Here is a 24,193-nt window from a genome sequence, read left to right as displayed (position 1 = left end):
TATGACGATCAACGTGGCTATCCCGGAAACTAAACGAATGAAACATCTAAGACTGCACCTGCGACTCAAAACTCGCAGGAAAAAAGCAATTGAAAATATAACAGCAAAGAGCCACGTCGCTAAACTTGAATCACTGCGGTCAATTATCCTCAGAACAGCTGTCAGTGCTCCGTGATATGCCTGCTATGTATATGAGAAATAGCAACTATCCAAGAGGAAATGCGGAGAAATGCAATGAAACATAAGGAAAGGGCAACATTCGATCAACCAGCCCTGCCGACGTACAATGATAGATTAAACGAAGGCTAAAAATCCTACTGACTCTCATGGGATACTGTAAGATGATATCCTTCTGAAGATAACGATCCTTCTAGTGGTCCACGTGATAATTTACAGTTGCAAGAATTTACCGACTGTCCAACAAGACAAACCATAGAGAGAAATAAGTGAATCTTGGTACAGCGAGTTATGTTTTAAACGTTTCTGTTACAATTTCCATTCGCAAACTTGCAAAAATATGCAAAAGTTGTATAATAAATGAAAATGACTGAAAATTTATCGAAATAAATTGTAAAAATTAAATATCGAAAGAATTTATAAAGGAAGATATAAAAAGACTCATTTGTTTCTCCGAAACAAAAAACCACGCACTTAAATCTTTTAGGAGCTGTTTTATCACCAACCTAAAGCATCAAATGCACATACAGCCACCTTTTTCGAGATTTTGCAATTGTTCGCATCTCCTTGTTAGAATGTTATCTGAGAAATGGTTGTAGTACGCATATTTAGATCAATTATTAAAGTACGAGCGAAAAAGGCGAATGTCGCTGACAAACTCGAAAGTTTAAATTACGAATCTTTAAAATATACTTTTAATAGAAATACTTTTCATAGAAGGAAGGATTTTATAATAAACTGTGAAAGCTGTAGTACATATTTTACACATAAGTATTTAGCAGGAATTTAATATCGCACGATCCATTGTTCTGTAACTATATAATAGCGGCAATTATCGAACTATTGCAAAAGATTTCTTCTCTGTACGGTTAAAAACATTCATAAAGCATGTTGTAAAAGGAACGTGCAAAAGGAACATGGGAAAAATCGTAAGTCGAAGTACATTCAGCATGCACGTACTAGGCGTTTTTTATAATGGAATTCCTGGCATCTCTGCACCCGGTTACCAGGTTCACTCGCTACTGAAAGTTTAACGAGGTATGTCGGAATCCGTGTAGCGTTTTTGTCGCACTTTTGTAACATGAATTTTGTCGGTTCGAATGAAATTTTCAACGTTAACGGCAAACGAATAAAAGCAAAGAAGATTTAACGCTTCACTATGAATGTAATTCATCGATTGAATTTGACGTTTGCGTCAGGATATCGCGTCCTTTATAACATTCCTAAATATCGTTCTTGTGACAAAAAGTCACACTTTTGTCGTAAAATGCTGAATAAATTTTAGACATAGTTTATTATAGACATGTACACGCTTATACGCTATAGTTGTACATACGCTACCAGTAATATGACTGACAAACGTTTCGGTATAGACACGTTACTGCCCTACCATTTGTCTTCGATCGCTTAATTTAATTCCACTTGCAAATTACATTTTTTATTTCTTAGTTTCTCACGATATTAAATAACGTTATGTGTTTATGCATAAAAATATGTATGTTTATATGTCGTAAATCGAATTTACGATATATTAAAAAATTGCATAAAATATTGCATAAAAGATTCAGTTGGTTCGGTTGATGCTGGCGGATATTAATCTAACCCAACCTATAACCCATTAATTTATCTCTGTTTGTTTGTATTAAAGATGATTAGCATCGATGACTCAAGTTTGACCTATATGAAAGTGTGATTAAAACTAAATTTAATTGAAATTTTGAAAACATGTCGGAAACGCCAAGCGACGATGACATGTATAAAAACTCGTTAAAATCGGCGAGGTGTGCTCTTTTCTGTATAGTTATAATTATTTGTTTCCGCGCTATAAACATAAAATCAATACATCGTCAAATAGTTCCCCCAAATAGTCGAAAGAAATATTTTTTGGTGCAATTTTCATTCGTATAAAAGTTTCGTATAAGAGCGATAAAGAAAATTAATTTTGGTAAAGGCGAAAAAAAAAAGTAAAAATATGAGACAGTCATATAAAGGAGGAGAAAAGGATAATGTTACGTTTTATCGTGTCTAGATTTATAGTTACACCAATATTTATATTTTTAATTAAAATATACGTATAGTTGAATGCCTATCTTTGGAAGTTGATAGAAAAATAGCAATAGCGCTTAAATGGCTTTAGTGGAATTTTTCACATTCCATTGTTATACCATCTTCGCTATATATTGGAAACTTAAACAATATAAACTTTCGGGCTGCTGATAGTCTAACTGTATTTTAATTACACATTCTACTGTACGTGATAAATTCTTTCGTTTTAATTGAATTTTCATTGGCTATCGTTTCTCTACAAGTAAAATATGGAAAAGCCAGGATATGAAAGAATATCTTGAATTAATAGCTACTGATGTAAATAATGCAAAGTGAAAAGTGGAAAACATTTAAATTCTTATAAAGCATATTATTTAATCGATTTAAAAATTTCTCCATGCCTGTTTGTTATACTCCTCTTTACAGTTTCCGGAAATGGAATATGTTACGTGCGTTGTTTAGTGTCTAAAATATTATTTAGACTCGTGAATAATATTTAACAATGCTATAAATAATAGGTAAATAAATTTTACGTTAATCGAGTTATGGTACTTTGTATTTGTAAATTAAAAGTTTTTCCCAAAAATACATTTGAAGAAATTATACAGGATCGCCCGCATAAAGTGCCTTTTTTAATTCTTTTAATTTTAATGATACAAGAGGACTGATATTTGAGGAACGAGAGATTTAATGACTGTTGGAGAACACGAGAGAACAAATGTTTGAACGATCACCGTTTTGAACGTTTAATGAGACGATTTAATAAAAGAATTTTACCTGGCAGCGCGTCTATTTTAATTACCCTTTGAAGCCTCCCGTAGTCTTCCTTTATACCTTTCATTCGTCATAGCTCTTTAGCACGTTCACCGCCAGGTGTATTTTCACAGAACGCAGGCGTGTTTTCACTAATACCACCTATGTGTCTACTTGTTACAAACGCCTCGAAATATAATGGGAAAGATGCTGTTGGATTAGTGCAGGAAGTGAGCGCGTGTGTAACTGCAAAAGTTTAATCAACATATCTCTGTTTTTCTTTCTTTCGTTGGTAACGGTCAGTTTTTGAAGAATAAATCAGAAATATAGACGTGGCTTCCTCGGATAGAAATTAATTTAACGAAATAATTATTCTAACGAGAATTATTACATCTTATAATTTATTGGCTTTAACGAACAGATGCTATAAAGTAAATGAGAAAAAATTCAATTGAGAATTTGCAAAAGATCCTACAAAAAAAGTAACCTAATTCTGTGGAATCTGTACTAACAACCTTTACTATCGCTTGCTATACTTTATTGCGGCTCATCGTAATATGCCCATGTAATCTTTTTCGCAAATAAATGTATCACGTTTTCTACCAATACATCTTGTTTGTTACGCTCTTTTACAGCTGTTAACGAATAATCATAGTGTTTGGTGTACGTAAGTAATTGCATGTTGTATGTATTTTAAAATATTTTTCACGCGTCGGTCACCAGTGAGGCACATTGCGTAAATAGGAAGCACAGTGACAGTCACCGGTGACCGTCATGGCGGTGAATGTATTAATTACGCAAGATAACGAAAAATACATTAAGTAAATGTTCAGAAAAGTTATCTAAATGAACAAGAATAAACACGGCATGCTATTTAAAAAGGGATGAATGCTATGCCAGAAGAATCTCTTGTTCCTCGAGTAATCAGTTCTCTTATATCACTTTATGTGTACCACCCTACGTACATATAATAAACTAAAATGAATAAATAACATATAACATACAGGGTCATACAGTCACCTAAGCCGAGCCTCGTTAACAATTTTTTTAATTTTCGAGATGTTTACAGCAAGTTATGTAGTTCCTAGGGAGTCATTACACGGTGAACAGAACTAGCGAATGTAAAAGATTCGAAGGTTACTTATGAAAAGTCACGATGTATTCTCTTAAAACACGATATTCGCAGCTTTATCGGCAGGATCTTATTCGTTGAATTCAAAACGCATACGACTTTTGTCTCAAACATTTTTCCGTATCTCGAAAATTGATATTGTTCGCGTAAATCTATCGTTTAAGAATGTCGAAAATGCGTAGCGAAGGAATCGATTCGATGCATTTCTAATCGTCACATACGGACGAGTATTCGTGTACGAAACTTGAGCGAGATAAAGTCCACGTGCTTCGGAAACAGCTCCATACAGGAGTACCAGGAAGAAAAAGGAGTTAAGTGAATGGCACAGGCACCCAGGAGAATGTGTGAAGCTTATTCAGAGTAGAAGCGAAATCCTTCGTCTTTCGAGAAAGCGTTGAAGATGTCGAGCACGTAGCTTGGTACCTGATCATTGCCTGAAGCTTACCATGGGAAATATATGAGAATGCTGACGCAAAATCGTCCAAAAAGTTTCACGCCAACTCGAATCCCAGTTATAAATACTTTTCGTGACTTTTTTCTTGATTTTTCAGGCACGATAGCTGCACTGTAAACGCATGAAAGAAGAAAGGAAACATAAAAGGGATGGAAAATAACGTAAATTTTCTTGTCTAAGGAGATTATATATTGTCCTTAAGTATGAAAAACTCGCGGATTTTTTAATCATTTTTTCTTTAAATTTGCCTAAATAATTACAACATGTATTGCAATTTTTAAAGTATATCTCTCAAAGTTTTTCAATAATCCTGATATTATTTCTTCCTTAAGCCCTGATTAAGCAATACAAGCTTCCGCGTTTAAAAGTTTCACTCGTCTAGCTGCGTATTTTACAACGGTGAGTTCGGTAATTAAGTTGCCAAGAGACTTTGTTCGATGGATCAGCAACTATTTAAAAGCTACTCGAGTGCTAAAACGACAAGTTTCGCCTTTGAGACGTAAAGTTCTATTATTTATTAAGGGGTCACGCAACTACGTGTAGGATCTACAGGCAGATCGAAAGTAAAAACATGTACACCACAAAACACGAAATGCACAATATTTAATATGTGTAAATTTAATTGAAAAATATTAATCAGCGATGTTTACGATACTAATTAAAATAGCTGTTCCGTGCCTGCTCTTCTGCTCGTATGTCGCATATTCGGCAATTTAACGAAAAATTCCAAGACGAAGTAGACATTTTACAAATCTATAAAGAAAGCATAAGTGTGTAAGGCTAGGAACGTAAAGAGGAAACTGTCAAGAAAAAACGGTACGTTTGAAAGGAAAATGGCAAAGAATCTCACGGGGGAAAATTAATTTCAGGATTCGGTGTGTTTGGCATTGCATTAACGGGGTAGTTGATATCACAGAAGCACGCGTGCACGCGAGACATAAGCTGATTCCAAAATCATTTGTACAATTTATCTGACATCCTGACTAGTCGAAACATCGACGTAACCAGACTGAAGGGCCGTGATCGTCCGCAGATAGATCGTAGCGATTCGATTGACCGATCAACTGGAGCACACGCAGTTACGGTGTACCAACCAGGAATCAGCTATTGGAGATGAAGGGACGCGAGTAGAGAGGACGTTGTCGGGCAACGTTCCGCTCGCTACCAGTCGAAAGGGGGTAGGAAGTTGGGGAAGAGGAGGCGTGAGAGGAGGCGGCTGATGTGGAGGACGCTCGAGGGGGTAACAGGTCGGATGTCCGGCAGTCCGTCACCGACTATCCCCCAGTATCTCCGGCGTGGTCCACCGCGTCACAGCGACCGGCCTGCAGCCATATCGCCAGCTACATAACAAGTCCTGAATATGCATATATTCGACTACAGAGGACCGCTTCACTAACCCCGACACCCTTGTGTACACGGCTTTACTTACACTCGAATCGTGTCTCTTGTGTGCGTACACGCAGTTGCTCATACGTTCGCGAATCTCGGTATAGCGACGCGCGAGCTGATCCTCTTCTCTTCTCTTCTCTTCTCTTCTCTTCTCTTCTCTTCTCTTCCTTCTAGCGTACACACGATCCTATACGCTTCCCGACATCCTATATAATATATAGATCTCATTCTCTGTATCCGTGTTCGTCCTCTCGCGTCCAGACACATATCACCCTTACCCTTCTCGGCCGCTCGACCGCTCGATCGCGTTCGCCCGTCTCTGTTCGTCTCTCTAGCTACTTGATTTTCTGCTTTGCTCTGTCAACATCGTCTCTCTCGTTTCCACTCGGTCATCGACGAAGCACCATTGACGCCAGTTCACTGCCTGCCAACGCAAGAATTTATGACCGTGTATGCCGCGTCAGCTCATATATTCACGGTCGGATTTTGACATATCGCGTGCATTACGGACATTCTAATTACCTGCTCTCTCATAGAAATACATATCTTTGGCCTACACGTAGGATCTTACGAAAAAATTCTCTCCCCCTTTGTTCTGCTTTCTACCTTTGTCAAGAAAATCACGACGTTCGTGTATGCTAGGTGCGTACATACCTAGAAAACTTGTTGATCCCTGATATATAGATTAGCTACACTTGGAATACCCAGGCTGTTCAGTAAGAGTATTAAACAGGAAATCGATAGGTTCGTATTAAAACTTTGAAGACGCGATTGAAATTGCGAATGATTGTCATTGGAGAATTGAAAGAAGAAAATACTTTGTTTTAAAAGGCATTCGAATAGCCATCGGAACATTCTCAATGAAAATACCGCATTTCTCAGGTGCAGCTTCAGCTTCGCATCCAGCCTTTCCAATCGAGTCAGTGGCGTTCACATAACAGAGCTGCGTCGACGTATCGTCTTTGTACGCTGATCTGACTCTCTGCCGTCCCTTTGATGCAATAGCTTTGCCGTCTTTTTAAGTTTCCTAGTTTCCCCACTATGCCCTTTCTGCCCCCTGCCTCCCCTTCTACGCCCTCTTTCTCCCTCTCGCTACCTCTTTCTATTTACCTGTCTAGGTGTATCACTGTTTTTCTATTCATGTAGCTACCGCTCTTTCCTCGTTTTCCTTTCTCTCCTTTATTCGACTGCTCGCCATTCGGCGCCGTTTGACACGACGATCGCGAACCATTTGAAAGTTACCAGAGAAAAGAGAAAAGAGGAGCCGTCCCTGCCTGGGCCGTATCAGAGAGGGGTCAGACTCGATAAAAAGACTGCAAGTTTAATGGACGTCGAGCCATCTCGAATGCAGACTATTCCTAGTAGAGCGTGTCTGTGTCTCCGTCGCTCTTGCGCATCCTCGTTTTCGCCTAACGCGTTTTAAATCATATTAACCACTGAAGTATCTTGCTTTGAAAGCGAATTTTAAACGATAAATTCGATTAGTGATCTTTTAATGCTGCCCGATATTAACAAAATAGCAAAGATCCTGCAATTGTAACCCCAATTTCAATCTATTATTCAGGCCGAGTCCAGAAACTGGGCCGGACGGTAACTCTGTTCCTATTTCAGATAAAAAAAAGAACTGAAGAAAGATTTTACATTGTTTATCATTATCTTGCTGTACGTTTTTTTTTACGGAAGTATAGCGATATAGTTGCAAAGTGTAATTGCTCTTTTTTTAATAGAACCCAATTGTTCGATTGCGGACAAAAAGAATTAAAAATATTAGGATAAAGTCACTAAGAACTCGATAATTTTCGAAATATGTAACTTTTCTTTGGATGTCGACAAGAGCTCCAGCACTTTATCACTACGTTCTAACATTTTCTCACATTTTCCGTTACGTTGTTCATTTATTCACCACTTACAATGAGTACTTAAGTAGCTTCTTTTAGTTCTTTTTCGTAAAAAAGCTTTACGAGAAAATGTCAAGGAGATTTAAACAAGGTGAACGCGACGTGCAAGATGTCGGACTGTCTGTCCCAAACCATTTTAATGGCTTTTATTTAGCTTACTTTTCTGTTTGTCCGTCTGTCTGAGTGAAATTTTGTAAGCGAAATTTTCCTCGCTTCTCGACCAGCCAGGAAGCTCGTACACGTGCTTATTTTCTATCAGAATACTAAAGATATTAATTTCTAAAGAACACAATTCTCTAGTATCTGCAAATTAAAAATGGAAGAATGTTCGACTGAAATCATGAATCCAAAATTGATCTAATCAAATAGAGAATCTCTGAAAGCGTTGAAGTCCTAAAAACTTTTCAACTACGCTAATATGAGTCCGGCAGCTTTTTATTTTTTATGATTGTCGCGTGTGCTTAACATGAACAGTTCTCGCTATATATTGTTATTACATTCAATTACCTTGATGATACCTCATTGAAAAATTGTTTTCTTCTTTTCAGTAAATTCTTAAATGAAAATCATTTTCATCGATATTTTTAATTTATACGTTTTACTTCTCCATAGGTCGATGTTAATTGATTTGAGCTTCACACATACCAATACGCATTCTTAAATGAAAATTATCTAATATTTATTTTCTTGTTCCTACATTGATTAGTTTTACTTATTTTTTCGTAATAAATGCAAAAAATCTCTCTGTCGTTCGAGAGATTTTTTGTTCAAAGTCACCAGTCTCGAACGCGTTTTTATAGATCGTCGCTGTACTGCCTTACAACTTAAATTTATAATTGCCTTCCAAATTATATTTTTTCTTTTGCTTGTAACAATGGACATTGCACGTACTTGTAAGTTTCTAAATAAATGAATATATCTTTTTCAATTATCTTTCAGAAATGAATGAAAAATCTAAAGATCAAGAACTGAACTTTGGAAATCAACCGCAAGTTTCTTTATTAAAAAAAATTCAGTTATGTATATATTTGTTTTGGATTATTATCATATCTATAATAGTAACGATCTTATAATTAAAGTTACCATGCAAAGTATCAATTTTCTAACAAATTGTCTAGAAAATTGATTTTTGTGTCATGAAAGATACTTTATCGTTTCGATTTATCTTCGACCATGGAATGACTCTTCCTTATCCCACTCGTACCACGAATTACGGTCCACTCGGTACCTTCAGATATCCTCTAATTCCTATTGATCCAATTAATGAAGACTAGTTTTACAAAATTTGCTGACCAACGAGCGTATTAATCCATGCCGTATCGGAGCTTTCCAGCGCAATTAATTAACTGTCAAAATAGGCGTCGCTTTAATTCCTGTTCAATATGGCTAATTATGCGTAATGCAACCGAATATGTATGGTTTCATGAAAATTACTATTTTATTAGTGACATTTACAATATAATCGCTTACTTGTATCCCTTACATAAGAATATGTGTTTCTAACGTAAAAAAACATTTATTTTCGTGTAAAACACTTACTACTACTTAAAAACTTGTATAAATAGCTGTTATGGTAGATATTATTGACTGAAACTCTATTTTTAAAAATTATTTCAAGTTAGTCCTTAACAATTAAATATAATATTCCAACTATCGATTTCTAAGCAGCAGTGTCCCTTCCATTCACGTAATGTTGATATTTGTAGTTGAAAGTTCAAAGACAACAAACCTTGCGCTTTCAAATTTTTACCTTCTGTGTTCCTAGATTATAAACAATTCCACCTACATTAACATTTGCATTATTATTTTCTTAAATATACATATCGTAAAGGAACAAAAGCGCGAGGCGCCATTTTAGAACGATACTTTAATAGCTAAAACGATTCGTAGCAGTATTTTTAATTTTCTATGCCTCGTTCTAGTTCCAACAGACGAGAGTGACGTAAACGTGAGTTTCTTGGAAGGATAATTGACGGATTTTGACGGTCCGAAGCCTCAAACTCGTCCAGGTATCGATCACGCGCTTCCCGCTAAGGATCTGCCACACTTGGAGCGCATTCACGCAGTAAACGACGCCTTGCGAGCGAATATGCCGATTGGCGATTTTCTTGAAAAGCAATCGGCGTGCGAATCTCCGCTTTGGGCCTTGTTGAACACCCGCTCGAGTCTCACACGGAATCGGCAGTCTCGTTTGAGTCGTTCAATCGTGAACGTCGATCAGAGAGTCAGTCTGCGTGCCTTCGAATCGTTAAGCGTGAAGTAAAAAACCGTTTCAATCTCTCAGCGTCCTTCAAGCGCTCGTGCAGACAAAATATCGTTTCGTCAGTCTTAACGATCGGTTGATGGTCTTCTCAGCTGCCTTCTTTGGTTCGTCAACATCTTCAAGCGTGCGTGGACATGGCTGCAAGTGTTGATGGTCGTTCCATCAGGCGTAACGATCAGTGGACAGTCGTATGCGAAATCTACAGCTGTGAACAGTATCTTACATGTGGAGGGAAGTATCGTCTTAATGAGCGAACGATTGGTAAACAGTCTGAGCGCGGGTCTTTCAAATGCGAGCAGCATCGACACGTTCGTATAGTCGTACGATAGTTGGTCGCATTTGTTCAGTCGCTTCGTAATCTCGTCTTAATCGTCGAAGACAAGTCGAAACTTTCTCATCGCTTGTCCTTTGCGCATTGAGTCATTACTCTCCCTCGTAAATCTGTTACCCGAGGTTAATTATTAAAGTTGCAGAGCACGGTATCATCGATATCGGACACGTATTGTTATTTCCTTAAATTGTGTCAATATTATCAGCAAATAAGTATCTTCCTATTTACTGTATATGACTTTTGAAACATTAAAAGATTATTATTACTCGACTACTTCAATATTGACTGAGACACTTTTTTAATTGTGATTAAACTGGTTAAACATTTCCTACATGTTTAAGAGACTTTAAATTAATTCGAAATAGTATTTTACAGGGAACTGATGAACCAATGAGTTAGATATTTATATAATTAAAACTCATTTGTATTTTTTTAATTTTCTTTACGGATATGTTAATTTTGACAGTACGATTTCGCTCTACACATCCACTGCGTTTGATCAGTGCTGGGTCAAATTTATAGGAAAAATATTTTAAATATGAAGTAGTATTAAAAAAAAAAATATCTTTATTTTCACAATGTGATGTATAAAATAAAATATTCTATCTTTGTATTGCGAATAGCGTAGCATCGTGGAATAATCGTAAGAAGAAACTCGCTAGGAGTACGAATTACGATGTAGATAGAAAGTGGACATTCCAATAGGCCATTTAGTCCTTCGGAAAAGTAGTTCCTTGGAAAAGGCGCGCGTGACCATCTCTGGTCATGGACGGCTGCGGAACACGTGCGTGTGATGAAAGTACGAAAACTGTGATAAGGGGTTGTCTTGATGGAGAAAGTCAGTTAGTCGTTGTTCATTAATTGCGGTTTAGTTGCGAGTTGTCGATTGTAGTGAGTTGTGAGTTGAGTTGCGAGTTGTCACTCAGGAGTTGTGTAGTTGTACAAATTTAGTTGTTTCAGTTGTATTACATTACTACATTTAAGCTCTAATTAAATAATCATCGTTTTCCTGTTTCAATCGTTATAAATAAATCTATGAAATAAAGTCAATATAGAAGTATTATACGTGTATATGGCGTTTGAAAGAATACAAAATACGTGTGCGATGATTCTCCCTGCGTGCGGCGGAAATGAAGTCGAAAATGTAAAATTTTTCGCTTTGTTTTCGCGAAAATCAATTATGAAATTCCCTCTACTTGACTTTACAGTCCATTTTTTTTTAAAACGAAGCTAGGCAAGATTTTGCATACCTTTTTTATATTCATGCATATTTGTATGTTTCGTAAGTATTTTTTTATGCAATAATATGAAATAATAAAACAGAATACCTCAGCTAACGCTCATACCGCGTTGAATGTACTCGTTCTCGTCCGATCACGAAAGTTTAAGCAGCGCTGGGCACGGATAGTACTTGGACGGGTGACCGCTTGGGAAGTCCGTGTGGTGTTAGCATTTTTTATTTTGGAAAAAAATATATTTTTAACACGACTGTCACCATACATTGTGCCATTCTCTCATACACGTACAAATGAATTATCACACGTTTTCAAAGTAAGAAGTCACGTTTCTTGATATGCTGAAATTTCATGGTATCAGATTGGTATAAGAAACTGTCAGTCTAATTTTCGACTTCTGTTGCACTGGGAATCGAGTACCACCGAACAAAGTATCCGAGCACAAAGGAACCGGCTCGATCGAATGTCGTTACCTCTCGAGTGCATCCGTACTTGATACAATTTCAACGTCAATTTTCTCGAAAACGTAGCCTTGTATCAAAAATTGTCAATCCACATTTTCGATTTACTTTTGCACGAGAATCTTCCGCTTTCGGCTTGTACCATGATTTTTGGTACATCCATTTTGAAAATGCTTGTTTAATGTATATAAATACAAGTGCAAACTTCCTGATAAGTTGAATTCGCGAATCCTTCCCACCTACGTACTGGAAGAATTCGAATGGCTTCCAGGATTAAGAAAACTAACACTAGAGATGTAGAGTTTTCCTAGAAGTGAGAATCACTTCAACATGAATAAAAAAGAAAAACGAACGGGTTATAGGTTGAACTAGAGTAGCAGCCGGCCGAAAATAATTGTCAAGCAATCTATTGACGTAAGAAATGTTGCACTGTCTTATCCTTGTGTTCGTCATATACATAGTAATAAATAAAACCAGTAGACATATACAGGGTGATTGGTAACTGGTGGTACAAGCGAAAAGGAGGTGATTCTTCGCGAAAAAAGAAGTCGAATATATAGAATAAAAATTTTTCGTTTGAGGCTTTGTTTTCGAGAAAATCGACTTTGAATTTTCGCTCGGTACGCGTGCACTTTATCGCGTCTCGTTATAACGGATCTCACTGTAGATCGTTGTCTCGATGGATATTATCGCAGTTTAAATTTATTTTTGCCGTAACGGAAGATTAGGAATACATAATGAAATAATATGAAGTAATCATAAAGTTTACTATTACAAAAATTGCTGAAAATGTTGCCCATTCTGCCGAACACATACTTCTGCTCTTCTAATTAAATTTCTATGAACACTTTCTAACGTACTCGATTGTTTTAAAGTATGAAAGGCTACAATAATCTTTTCTTTCAATTGCTCGCAACTTACCATTTCTTCAGAATAGACAATTGATTTAATATGGCTCCATAAATAAAAGTCAATGTTGGTTTAAAAAATCTCTCACATGACCACTAAAATGTGGCGATGCACCGTCTTGTTGAAAAATTAAACTTCCTTTAGTTCTCAGCGGTACATCTTCTAATAATTCCGGTAGTTTGTTTTGTAAGAAATTGAAATATGCTGCTGACGTTACATTTCCTTCGAAAAAATATGGCCCAATAATTAGATGTCCGATTATGCCAGCCCAGACGTGATAAAGTGCACGCGTACCGAGCGAAAATTCAACGTCGATTTTCTCGAAAACAAAGCCTCAAACGAAAAATTTTTATTCTATATTTTCGACTTCTTTTTTCGCGTAGAATCACCCCCTTTCCGCTTGTACCACCAGTTACCAACCACCCTGTATATCCAGCCGGATATTAACCTAACCCCAATCTACGAGTTTGATCCGTTGATTTATTTTTTTTTTTTATTTATATTAAAGATGATTAGCATCAATGAGTTAAATTTAGGTAAAAAATACAGTCACTTGTGTGCCAGAATTATAGAAAGAGTAGAAGGGTTGTATCTGTACATCGAATAAACAAGAAATAAAGCAGATATCCAGGAACGACTCATCAGCTATGGAATCTAAAAAAGTAATTTTAACTTACAAAAATGTTGCCCCTCTGCTTATTTGTTTGTTCGTACTCGCATCACGTAAAAACTACTGAACGAATTTCGATCGGGTTCTGTCTGTTATATAGCGTAGTGTCTTGAAAAGAAAATTGGATATGTTTCATCTCGACCCGTTTTGTAGAAGCTGAGAAACAGCCTCGCATTTGAATTGTATCCGCTCGAATGTTTGATCGTCGAGCAACGATGGTTATTGTTTACGTCGTGTTTGTTCTGAAATCGAACCTTCTTCTAATTTAATGTTTCTTACTGTGGAAAATAATTTAACTTTTAGTATAAAAAATATGTAACTATTTCGTTCATAGAAATTCATCTGCTTAAAGATTGTTCCGTATATTAGTTGTGCGTGCCGAATATTTTATACACGTTAAAAAGCTATAGAAAAAGTCAATTGTTAAATCAAATAAATTAAATTTAATCGAAGTTTTCTCAGGACGTTAATATATTTCGATAACATATTTCAAGTTCATTGGAATCGGTAAAGTGCGCTATTCTTCTCGAATAAAAATGCCAATAATATCGACTACGATTCACTAGCCGTTGTAGAACACGGTTACAGCGTAAATTAAGAGCATTTCAAACTTTTCCTCGTTACTCTAACTCATGATGCTACGTGTTATTCTTCGTGCATTGTCCACGTACACGCTATGCAGAAGATAACACGAGAATATTAATATCTTGTGTACTCTCTGAATGGGGTAGAGGTATCAATAACAAATGTTTACAAACATTCCATGACGTACAACGACCGTACAGTAACAGGAGAAAATTTACGAAGATGTAACATTAAAAGGAATAGCGCGTATCTTTCAGTGTGAGCACAGTTACTGTTCGCGTAAATGTTCTCATTTCCCTGTTATTATGTAGAGTCATACACGCTAAAGTTGAAAATACGGCGGAAAATCTACTTTAATAAAAGATAGAAAATATCAAATGACAAATTTATGACAAGCACTAGAACAAATTCTGATAAATCCACTAATAATGAAAATATTTCGTATAGCAATTATAAAACGTAGACAAGACGTCAGTAGATAAAGGCGTTAAGATTAGGTGAAGAACACTTGCGTTTCTTTCGATGGATTTGTACAATTTATTGTTAATTTATTATTAAATACTACAGAAAATAATGATATAATATTATCGTATTAAAGAGTGTAGTTCGTTATTCGTTATACGAATATTTTATACACATTAAAAAGTTATTGGTTCAGATGGAGTAACAGATTAAAAATAGCACGAATGCGTCTAGTTATCCCAGTTTTCTAAATAACATGGTCGTTTCTCCTCGATGAAATGATGGGTAAGAGTAATGAAATGAATCAAACCACGTGCCACTCGTAATTTCGATTCGAACCACATCTATGTACAGACGTTTCGCTTATCGTGTCCGCTTTTAATATCTTCGTTACCTCTGCAGATACAGAAAAATGTACGAGTCAAATGTTATTTGGATTAATACATATTATTGTGATTCGTGTTTTACCCTCAGAGCCATTTTTTTTTTTCGAATTTTCAAGGTCATCGATGATTTTCCGATAGCAGTAACATATTTTTATCATCGTACTATTGTAGCTAATAAAACATGGATTTTAGACATGTCAATGTAATAACCCAAAGTAAAAAATTCATGATAATTTATAGCGACATGAGAAGTTAAGCATTTCCCACTCTTTCGCCCAAAATTTTTGTCATTTTGCAAGCAATACCCATTACTTTCCAGATTCTAATAAATTGTAATCTTAAGTGTAAATTTTGTTTGATGACGCTTCGTTTATAACGATTACAAACAGCATACTAATCGAAATATACTCACAGCCGACTCAAGATGTTAATCAAGATAATCTTATCTGTCTTGCTAACATGGACATGTGCAGTCAACCAACTTTGCGGTCACCTTCGTCCAGCCGGTCTGTGGCGACGTATTCCCCTTGAGCGGAGGTAAAGAAGTTAGTCTCAGGGTGGACAATGGTTTGACAACAGGGCGGTCCAGCCAGCACAAAGATCCTTCGGAATATGACTTTATGATACTTTTCTAGCAAGCAAATGAAGAATGATCGATCTCTGACAAGACGAATCTTTACCAGGTGTCTGCTTCGCTGTATCATAAAGTCACCGCGTTGCATTCTTTAACAGTTTTAGTAGCTGAAAATACTCATATCGACGAAGATTACAAATTACGAATTAAAGGAAAGATTAAAAATTCAAATATGCAAATTATCTGGTTTGTATGAAGATGCGTGTGTGTTTTTACGCACGCAATACGCAATGATGATTGTTACCTGGATAATTACTGTTTAATTGTTGGCAGTTAATAACAAAGTAATAGGATTCTTAGAGAGAATGATTCATCGAAACTATTCGTTTGTACTAATTATTCCATGGAAATCAATTGGTTCCAATTGATTAGCACGATCAGTTGCAACGATTCAGCTACCTAAGCGGTAAATGGGTCTATCTGCGACATATCACAATACATCAAACGTGTTTGGGGATACATTAATTCAGCGACTATGAAAATAGCTGTGTGATTGACCCGTGTAATATGGTTAATTCGCATGACGATATGGACCGTATGAAAATTCAAACGCGCACCGTCAATGGGGTTTAATGGGCCAAAACCGGAAAATAGCGATGTCATTGCATGCCAAAGTGCGCTTGCTGCGGCGATTATGTCAATACTGGTATTGTATCATATGCTACATGGTATATATTTATCAAATAGGGCAATTTTTTTAAAAGACCGACTTTATCGGAACTTTAGTCCCATTTTTCATCCGTATAACGTTAAACAAAAGTTATAAGTCAAAGATTAAGAAATTGTTGCATAATTTGATAATTGAGAAACGGTCGATGACTGGTACGAAATATTAGTATGGAAATTCACATATATATATACAAATTTCTACATGTTGTTCGACAAAGATCGAAACTATGCAACAAACTCTTTTTATTTAAGTATCCGTTTTTGAAGAAAGCTAAATTTTCAAATAGTGCCATGTACGAAGCAAAATATAATTCCATGTACAAATACACGCAAAAATCAAGCCTTCGAGTGTAGTTACGTTATAATAATGAGAGACAATTTTATTTATTTATTTCTGTATTATTATTTGATACCGAATTAGGTAGTTGGCAGAAACTGGTTTAATCTAAAGCATTTGACGAGTCATTCGTTAATCAAAATATTATATTTTCATTTCCACGAAATTATTATCAAGGATTATTTATAGACATTTATCATAGATTCTTCCAATGAAATACAATTCACAACGAATTATGTCACGCGCGTGACAATTGGCCACAAATCAAGCAGATAATAATCTACTATTAGATTAGAAACTACTTCATACTCTGGTAAACATTTGTATACAGGGTGCTCATTTGAAAATCCAATTACCTCGAGAACTACGCATTTTAGAAAAAAAATGTTTGAAATAAAAACAATGCAACTTGTCTCTTATTTTTCAGCCAATTTCAAGGTAATTTGTAGGACAAATAGAAATCACACTTTTTTCTCGTTCTTCGGGAAAAAAGAAAAAGCTTTTATAAGAAAGACCTTTTTATCGAACTTTGTTTTAAAAAGATATTTGTTCAACTTTTATCCGTACAACTTTTTTGATACACAAATCATCGGAATAAAATGTGTTTAGAATGTTCTCACTTTTCCTAAAATTACCAAGATTTTGAAAACATTTTATAATGCTTCGTTATTTGTGTATTTAAAAGGTCTGGTGAAAAAGTCGAATCGTTAGTGATTGTACACTTTGATCTCCTCCGCTGCTTTGGAAATAACAAAAACTGAAATAAATGTTTATCTGAACATATATCATTTTAAGATGAAGTGCGATAAAGAAATGTTTTCTATACAAGTTTCTTCTCTTCTCTCGCAGAGTAGGAGGCTGTAAAGAAAAAATATGATCTCCATTTTAAAAGACCAAGTTGACCTTTGGATGACTATAAAAAGGCTAAAAAATTAATAACGAGCAGCACGGTTGCGCTTTCTCCTCGAAACTTTTGTTTCAAACATTTTTTCCCTAAACTGCGTAGTTTTCGAGATAGTTGGACGTAAATTTTCCAAATGAACATCCTGTGTAAAATCCAGCGCATATGCATAGTACAACAACATAGAACAACATTCTAGTCTATAGAAATTGATATATTCGATTCAAGAAATCCTCAATCACTTTTTTCAGATAGCCGATAGTAATTTTGAATATTACGATGCAGTAGCAAACCTATGTAGAATATCAGTAGCAAAATATTTTACTTGCACTAGAACTTTTCGAATATTAAATTTTCTTTCGAGTTGGTATAACATTATCAGATGTTTTAAAATATCAATACGCATTTTTAACAATTTTACGATTATTTCAACTGTCGTGTGAAATTTTGTTATTCATATAACGATCTATAGACAGAACGTTAATAGCTAGTTATATTTTTTGACGAATTATGAAAATTTGTTACTAGTTGAAAAATATGCTACGTTTGTTTCTAAATGCGAGGATACGATATGCACAATGGTCTTGTTAGATTAAATCGTTTCTTTAAGCGATTTATGAAAATTTGGGAAAGATGCGATCGAAGAAGGTATACACGTATATGTACTTCAAATGCAATGTACTTAATGGACGAATAGCGAAACACTGTTTCATGGGTTTACCGTGAAAGCATTTTCGAAAGCCCCATTACGAGAACCGTAGCTTGAGTTCTCTCAAAAGCACCATTAATGGACCATAGTATATCTTCATTTCATTTAGGCCAGGTTTCCAGCAAAGCTACTATTCACGATGTATTTGTTTGCAACTTCTCCTCCCTTTTTTTTTTTTAATTTATAACAATTCTCTTAAACTTCCCATCACAGAAGCATCCATTTTGAGCAATATTTACGTTGTTTCCTGTAGATTTTGATATAAAGCACAAATGATCACGAAGATTTTATAATGTATCTCCATATATTATTTTTGAAGTTTCATGAAATCATAATGATTAATAATTACTTAATCGTGTTGAAACTATCGCAATGAATCTTATTACAAGTATATGTATATATGTATATTGCAGTAAGTAGCTCGCACGGCAGCAACATTAAACAGTTTACCCAATGACCAGGGTAAGAGTGGTCTCGTTACCCTGTACAATTTTCGATATTATACCGCGCGACACTGGCTCGAGGAAAAATCTTCTCCCTCGCAAGCTCGTGCGACTACTTCAAAATAGTGCATTTTCTAATATTAACCTCAAGTCGAAGGACTGCAATCTTATTTTTACTGACGTCGTCTGCATACTAGGGCGTTTAAGTGCACGCTGTTTTTTAAGGCTTTTGTATTTTAGAAGATGCCCAAAAATTCTTGGATAGTCTTCCAAGTTTCTAGAACGTCGTCCGGTAGCTTTTAGTTGCCACACGCCGCCATAATTTTTTAAGTAAATCTAAATGTTTGGGAAAATTACTTAAAATTACTGGTTTTGAAAATGACCCAGTATGCAGATGGGTCTTAAAATAATTTATCAGAAAAAGAGTTACTAAACGACAAGTATCGATCAACCTGTATAAACAGGTTCGTCAAACGTGGATCGAAAATTCAATTACTTTGAAGCGACCCTGTATGTCAGAAACAAATGATTACGGTACAACATCTGCACCTTGATATTAGTTTTTATACCCCGTACATATGCATGCGAAACCTTTCTACACAGTCCGAAATTCCTTCTCAAATTACATTAAACTTATTAAGCAATTTTTCATGCGGTAATCGTATTAACTTTGCAGAGAGCATAGAGGCGGGTGCTATTCTACGTATGTAATTCACTCTACTCTTACGAGTGATATCCAGTGGATCCAAGCTACTAGTTGAATAATCTAAAAGCAATTAAACAAATTATTCCTTAACGTTATTTTCCAAATTCAATTAAATTACCAGAACGTGGTGTCATTCTGATTATTTTATTTTCGATATAAGACATTGCAGAAATAGTTTCTGTGTATGAAATATTTTTAAATTACTGAAATTCACACGGACCATTTAATAAGAAAAACTTGTTTCGTTAATTGTATAGAAAAGAGGACACTTTGTTTGAATTAAATTTAGTTTCCATTTTCGCTTTGTTCTGGTAGATAGGTGGCCACATTTTTATATAACGACCGATCTAAACTTGGCTCGGTAATGTTAATCATCTTTAAATACATTCGCGGGCGTACGTAGTGTCCGCCAATGGGGGGCGTTCTTGGTCGTATATCCGGAAATGCGACTTTCCGAGAATTGGCCCACGTTATCCGGCTCTTCTTCACTGTGCCGTGGGTGTATCAAGGGCAAGAGCGACAAGTAGGCAGCGCGAGCGAGACAGAATAGATAGAATGTAATAAGATACTGTAGAATTAGGTCATTTCTTATTCTCAATCACCTATTACATATGTGTAGCTCGGTTAAAAATTGTGGGTCAAATATAGTCATGTTTGATATCATCTTGATCGTTTGAACCTCGATAATCCGACTAAGGCCATCTCGTCACGATATAATAAAAAGTGAAACGTATTTTATGTTTCTTATATATTTTCTCATATTTTCAAATTCGAAACCGTGTATTTTATATGAGTACGAGACTACTGTACCACCAAACATATTCTGCGTATAACTCAAAGACTAAGGCCATTCGTGCATTTTTTGTTTTATTTACAGATTGTTAAAAATGGTTTTAGGTTGGATTATATTCTCCCTTAAAGTTTTTAAAGCGTTACCGCCTGTTTCAAAATGTAGTGCAACCGTAACACAAATTGTATCGAAACTCTTTGCGAATATCTTAGGTACTAAGATCGAGTGGCGGTGTATTTTCTGCATAATCACAACGCTAAACAAATTCAGCATGTGGCATAGTTAGATTGACATTTAGCTCTATTGTTTGGTTCAGCTGGTTTTAAAGTGGAATTAAAAGTACTTGTAGTTGTTTGCTACTCTTTTCTCGCGATATTTTGTTTGTTTAAATAACCCGTTTCTACATAAAGTACATGCTCGCTTATCGGAAACTCCTTTGTACGAACTAGTTTTTGTTTACCGTCGATAGCTGAGTTTCTATTATCCAAATTACGTTCACTTAACTTGATTATTTTCAGCTATACGAATGTATATTCTGAAATTATACACGTCCCTGTGTCTTGTCCAAGCTGGCATGAAATTTAACACAATCTGCGTCGAAATTATCTCTTAACCTTGGTTATCCTGTGTTAATTTCTATCATAGAGTCTCATAGCAGTAGCTAGTGGGGAGTAGCCTCTATTATCCAAACACATGGGTTATCGAAAATATTTGGTCTTCTACGAACTTCTACGCTATTGAAGTTTGGAAAAAATGGAGATACCAATCACATTTTATTAACCTAAATAGTAATGGAAGAAAGGAATTTCAGTTTGTAGATTTTTAATTAATCTACTGTACTATATTATTACAGTATATGCAGCATTACAGCAATTTGACATTGTAAATTTTGGCCCGCATGCTATAGTCGCGCTTTTCAATTGTGAAAATGTTTAAAATAATTGTCTCTTTTGGATCAAGGCATACTTTTTTTATCCAATATTTTCACCATCCTTTTCTTTTTCGCGATATTTATAGACATTATTCGTACTGTTCCTTAGTTGTAATAGTTAATTTTAATCTCAGCACGTTAATTTTAAACGCGTAAAGGTGTAAAAAAGTTTATCTACGCTACAAATATCTTAAAGCAAAATAAAATATGAGCATTAGGTAGCAAAGTTCCCAAACGTTCAGACTAAAAGAGTAAGGATAGATCTAATTGATATTTATGACATTCTTATAACATTTAATCGCGGAATTAATTATACGTGATCACGTCTCGAACAGAGTATACTTTCGAAGAAACTGTAGGCCATTCCGTATGTAGTTTTACCGTATAGCCGTTCTGCTGGGCAGAACCATCGATCGCAGTTTCTCCAAAAGTGCCATTAGTGGGTTAGAAAGTGCTGCAGAACTGTGTGGAAGAAGGTTGCTTCAGGGCCATTGCGATTTTGAAAACTTGGACGATTGCAATAACAATTCAAGGAAGCTACGGTATTATACCGAATAGTCTACTTCTGAAAGTAGTAGCAATGGCTTTTCGCCGAGCGGAAATTCGGACGGGCTTCATGAAGTAAATCGGGAATTTACACTCGCGAAGAATAATGGATAATACACGAGTAACTGAGAGGCAAAGTCGTTTGATAAATGGCTTTTTCATGAGTGAACAAGATAGCGGTTGGGAAATAAACCTTCGTGTAAAGCATAAGACAATTATAAAATGGAAATTGCCGTAAATACATTAAGTGGCAATAATTGGCTCATATATTTATTAACCGTCTGGAAACGAAATGAACACGTTGAAATAAAGTTTTAATACTTTGCGGTTTATGACTATACATCACACAATAATTGTACATTAAAGTTGGTAATTAACGCGAATATCATCGAAATACGATTAATGTTTAAAGATTCGATATGCAATATCGATTAAAAGAATCTCGCTGAATTTTCTGCTTCCTGCATATGTCTTTCTCGACGGTCAGCAATCGATCATCTTCCTGGCATGATGTTATTAACTTTCTATTAAGATAACGTTCACGCTTGATAAATTTTTATTCAAATAATTATTTAAATAGAGAGTCATTTGTTATTTAAGAGTTGAAATGAAAAACAAAAGTAAATTGTTTGTTATTTGGCAAGTATAAATACGCTACTTAATATAGTGAAATTAATTGTTATTTACAAATGGAATTCTATTTTTTATTATTAGCACATATTAGTATGTACATAAATATTTAATCTGCCGATTTTTATGCAATTGTAAGAAATTTCAAAGTGCAAAATTGTACACAATGCACGTGATACGAAAAAATATATAGGATGGATAATGTATAATACTTTCCGTAATACTTTTAAAATTGTTTAAATTACGCTCTTAAAAATATGAACTACTTATGACACACGCCAATGTCAGGCAACAGCCGTGTCGTATAGTATATATATATGTGTGTGTTTTCAATTTTTTCAAAAGATGGACTCACGCCACTTTCAAAATAAACGGTCCGTACGTATCATAACGCGGTTCGGATCGTCTACCGAGTATCCGCCAACGAAATTTAATTTCTCAATTTGCGTTACTTTTCTGACAGCTATTCTCGCGAGTGGATCAAAAGAGTCTTACGGCTACTATGCTTCTTCTAAGCGATATGAAATTTGGTTTTTCTCGAAACTCGTCAGTTGTCGTGGATGTAAAGGTCGAAACGATTATATTTTGAATGGCGTTTCGTTATTTGTTCGTGCGAACAATGAAGAAAAGCTCGATAGAATCGAAAAACGGAGAAGATGGTGGTATTTCTCAAGAGGAGTGTAATATGTCATTTCTTGTATGCAATCGATGCGCCAGCTGACATTTGGCGCTTCATACGTCGTATATGAGCGAAAGCACTGGTTATGAATACATCAGCGAATGTTTTGTAATGACGCACAATGCTCATACATGTATAAGAATGAAAGAGCTTTTGAGCGCACGTTGTGTAAGAGAGTGTCGCTAACGCAGTGCGAAAGAGCTCGTTCCCTTTATCCTTTAGTCTTTTTCCCCTTGCCGTTTAACGCGTTTTAAGCGTTTACATTCCCGTTTCTGGCCGACCTGCCGCGTCACGCTGCTACGCTTTACTTAAATACGTGCTTTCCACCATGCAGACGCGCCTTTATTAGAATCAAATCATTGGTAACGGGATAGCGCTGGGAATCAACGCAAGCACTTTATGCTGCTCGTTACATTGCTTCGTTTTTCTAGAACGTATTATAAAACTGGACTTGTTGAAGGTCAGAGAATTTGCATAATATCAATGTTTGAAAGCTGCTCCGAAAACAAAAACTTCACAAATTTCTACACTGTGCAAATAAATTTACAATTCTAATTACATTAACACATTCGCTGTCGACGGTTCTGACGCGAGAACCTCAGCTGGTGCCGTCTACAATTTCCATAAGTCCATAGCTGATTGCTGCGAGGTTCTGCTATTAAAACGAGAGTGAATTTAAAAGTATCGCTCTGCCATACCATGTTTGTAACCACTTGTCCTATCCGACGAATTTCCTTTGCGAAAAAAATTCGTTTCTTCTATAGAGCCGCGGCAACTGAAAACTATCTGCCTTCGATTCTTCTGGATCCGTGGTCAAGAAACTGCAGATGAGTTTACCCACTCATACACTTTCTATGTGTATATAACTTTATATCCCAAGAAAAAGCAGCTCAACGTATCGGAACACTGCAAGCTGTACAACATATTTTGTGGCGAACTAAACCCAACAGATTAATGAACAACTTGTATTCTTCGATCAATAGGATGTTAACAGTATTGCGCAATTATATTATAAAATTATATCAATTCCCATTGCCTGACTGTTCATTTTCAGCAAACAATATGCT

General features: G+C 35.7%; 1 protein-coding gene and 1 pseudogene across 1 annotated transcript in view; both read left to right on the top strand.

Moving 5' to 3' along the window:
- LOC122576833 (lachesin-like) overlaps positions 1–24,193 on the top strand; it is a 538,671-nt gene that overhangs the window by 86,744 nt on the left and 427,734 nt on the right. The gene's annotated exons all lie outside the window — the stretch shown is intronic.
- LOC122577166 lies at positions 11,776–11,895 on the top strand (annotated as a pseudogene).

This window comes from Bombus pyrosoma, linkage group LG17, assembly GCF_014825855.1.
Source record: "Bombus pyrosoma isolate SC7728 linkage group LG17, ASM1482585v1, whole genome shotgun sequence".
NCBI classification, from domain to species: Eukaryota; Metazoa; Arthropoda; class Insecta; order Hymenoptera; family Apidae; genus Bombus; species Bombus pyrosoma.
The sequence above is the reverse complement of the archived record's forward strand: the minus strand, read 5'-3'. Positions and strand labels throughout refer to the sequence as shown.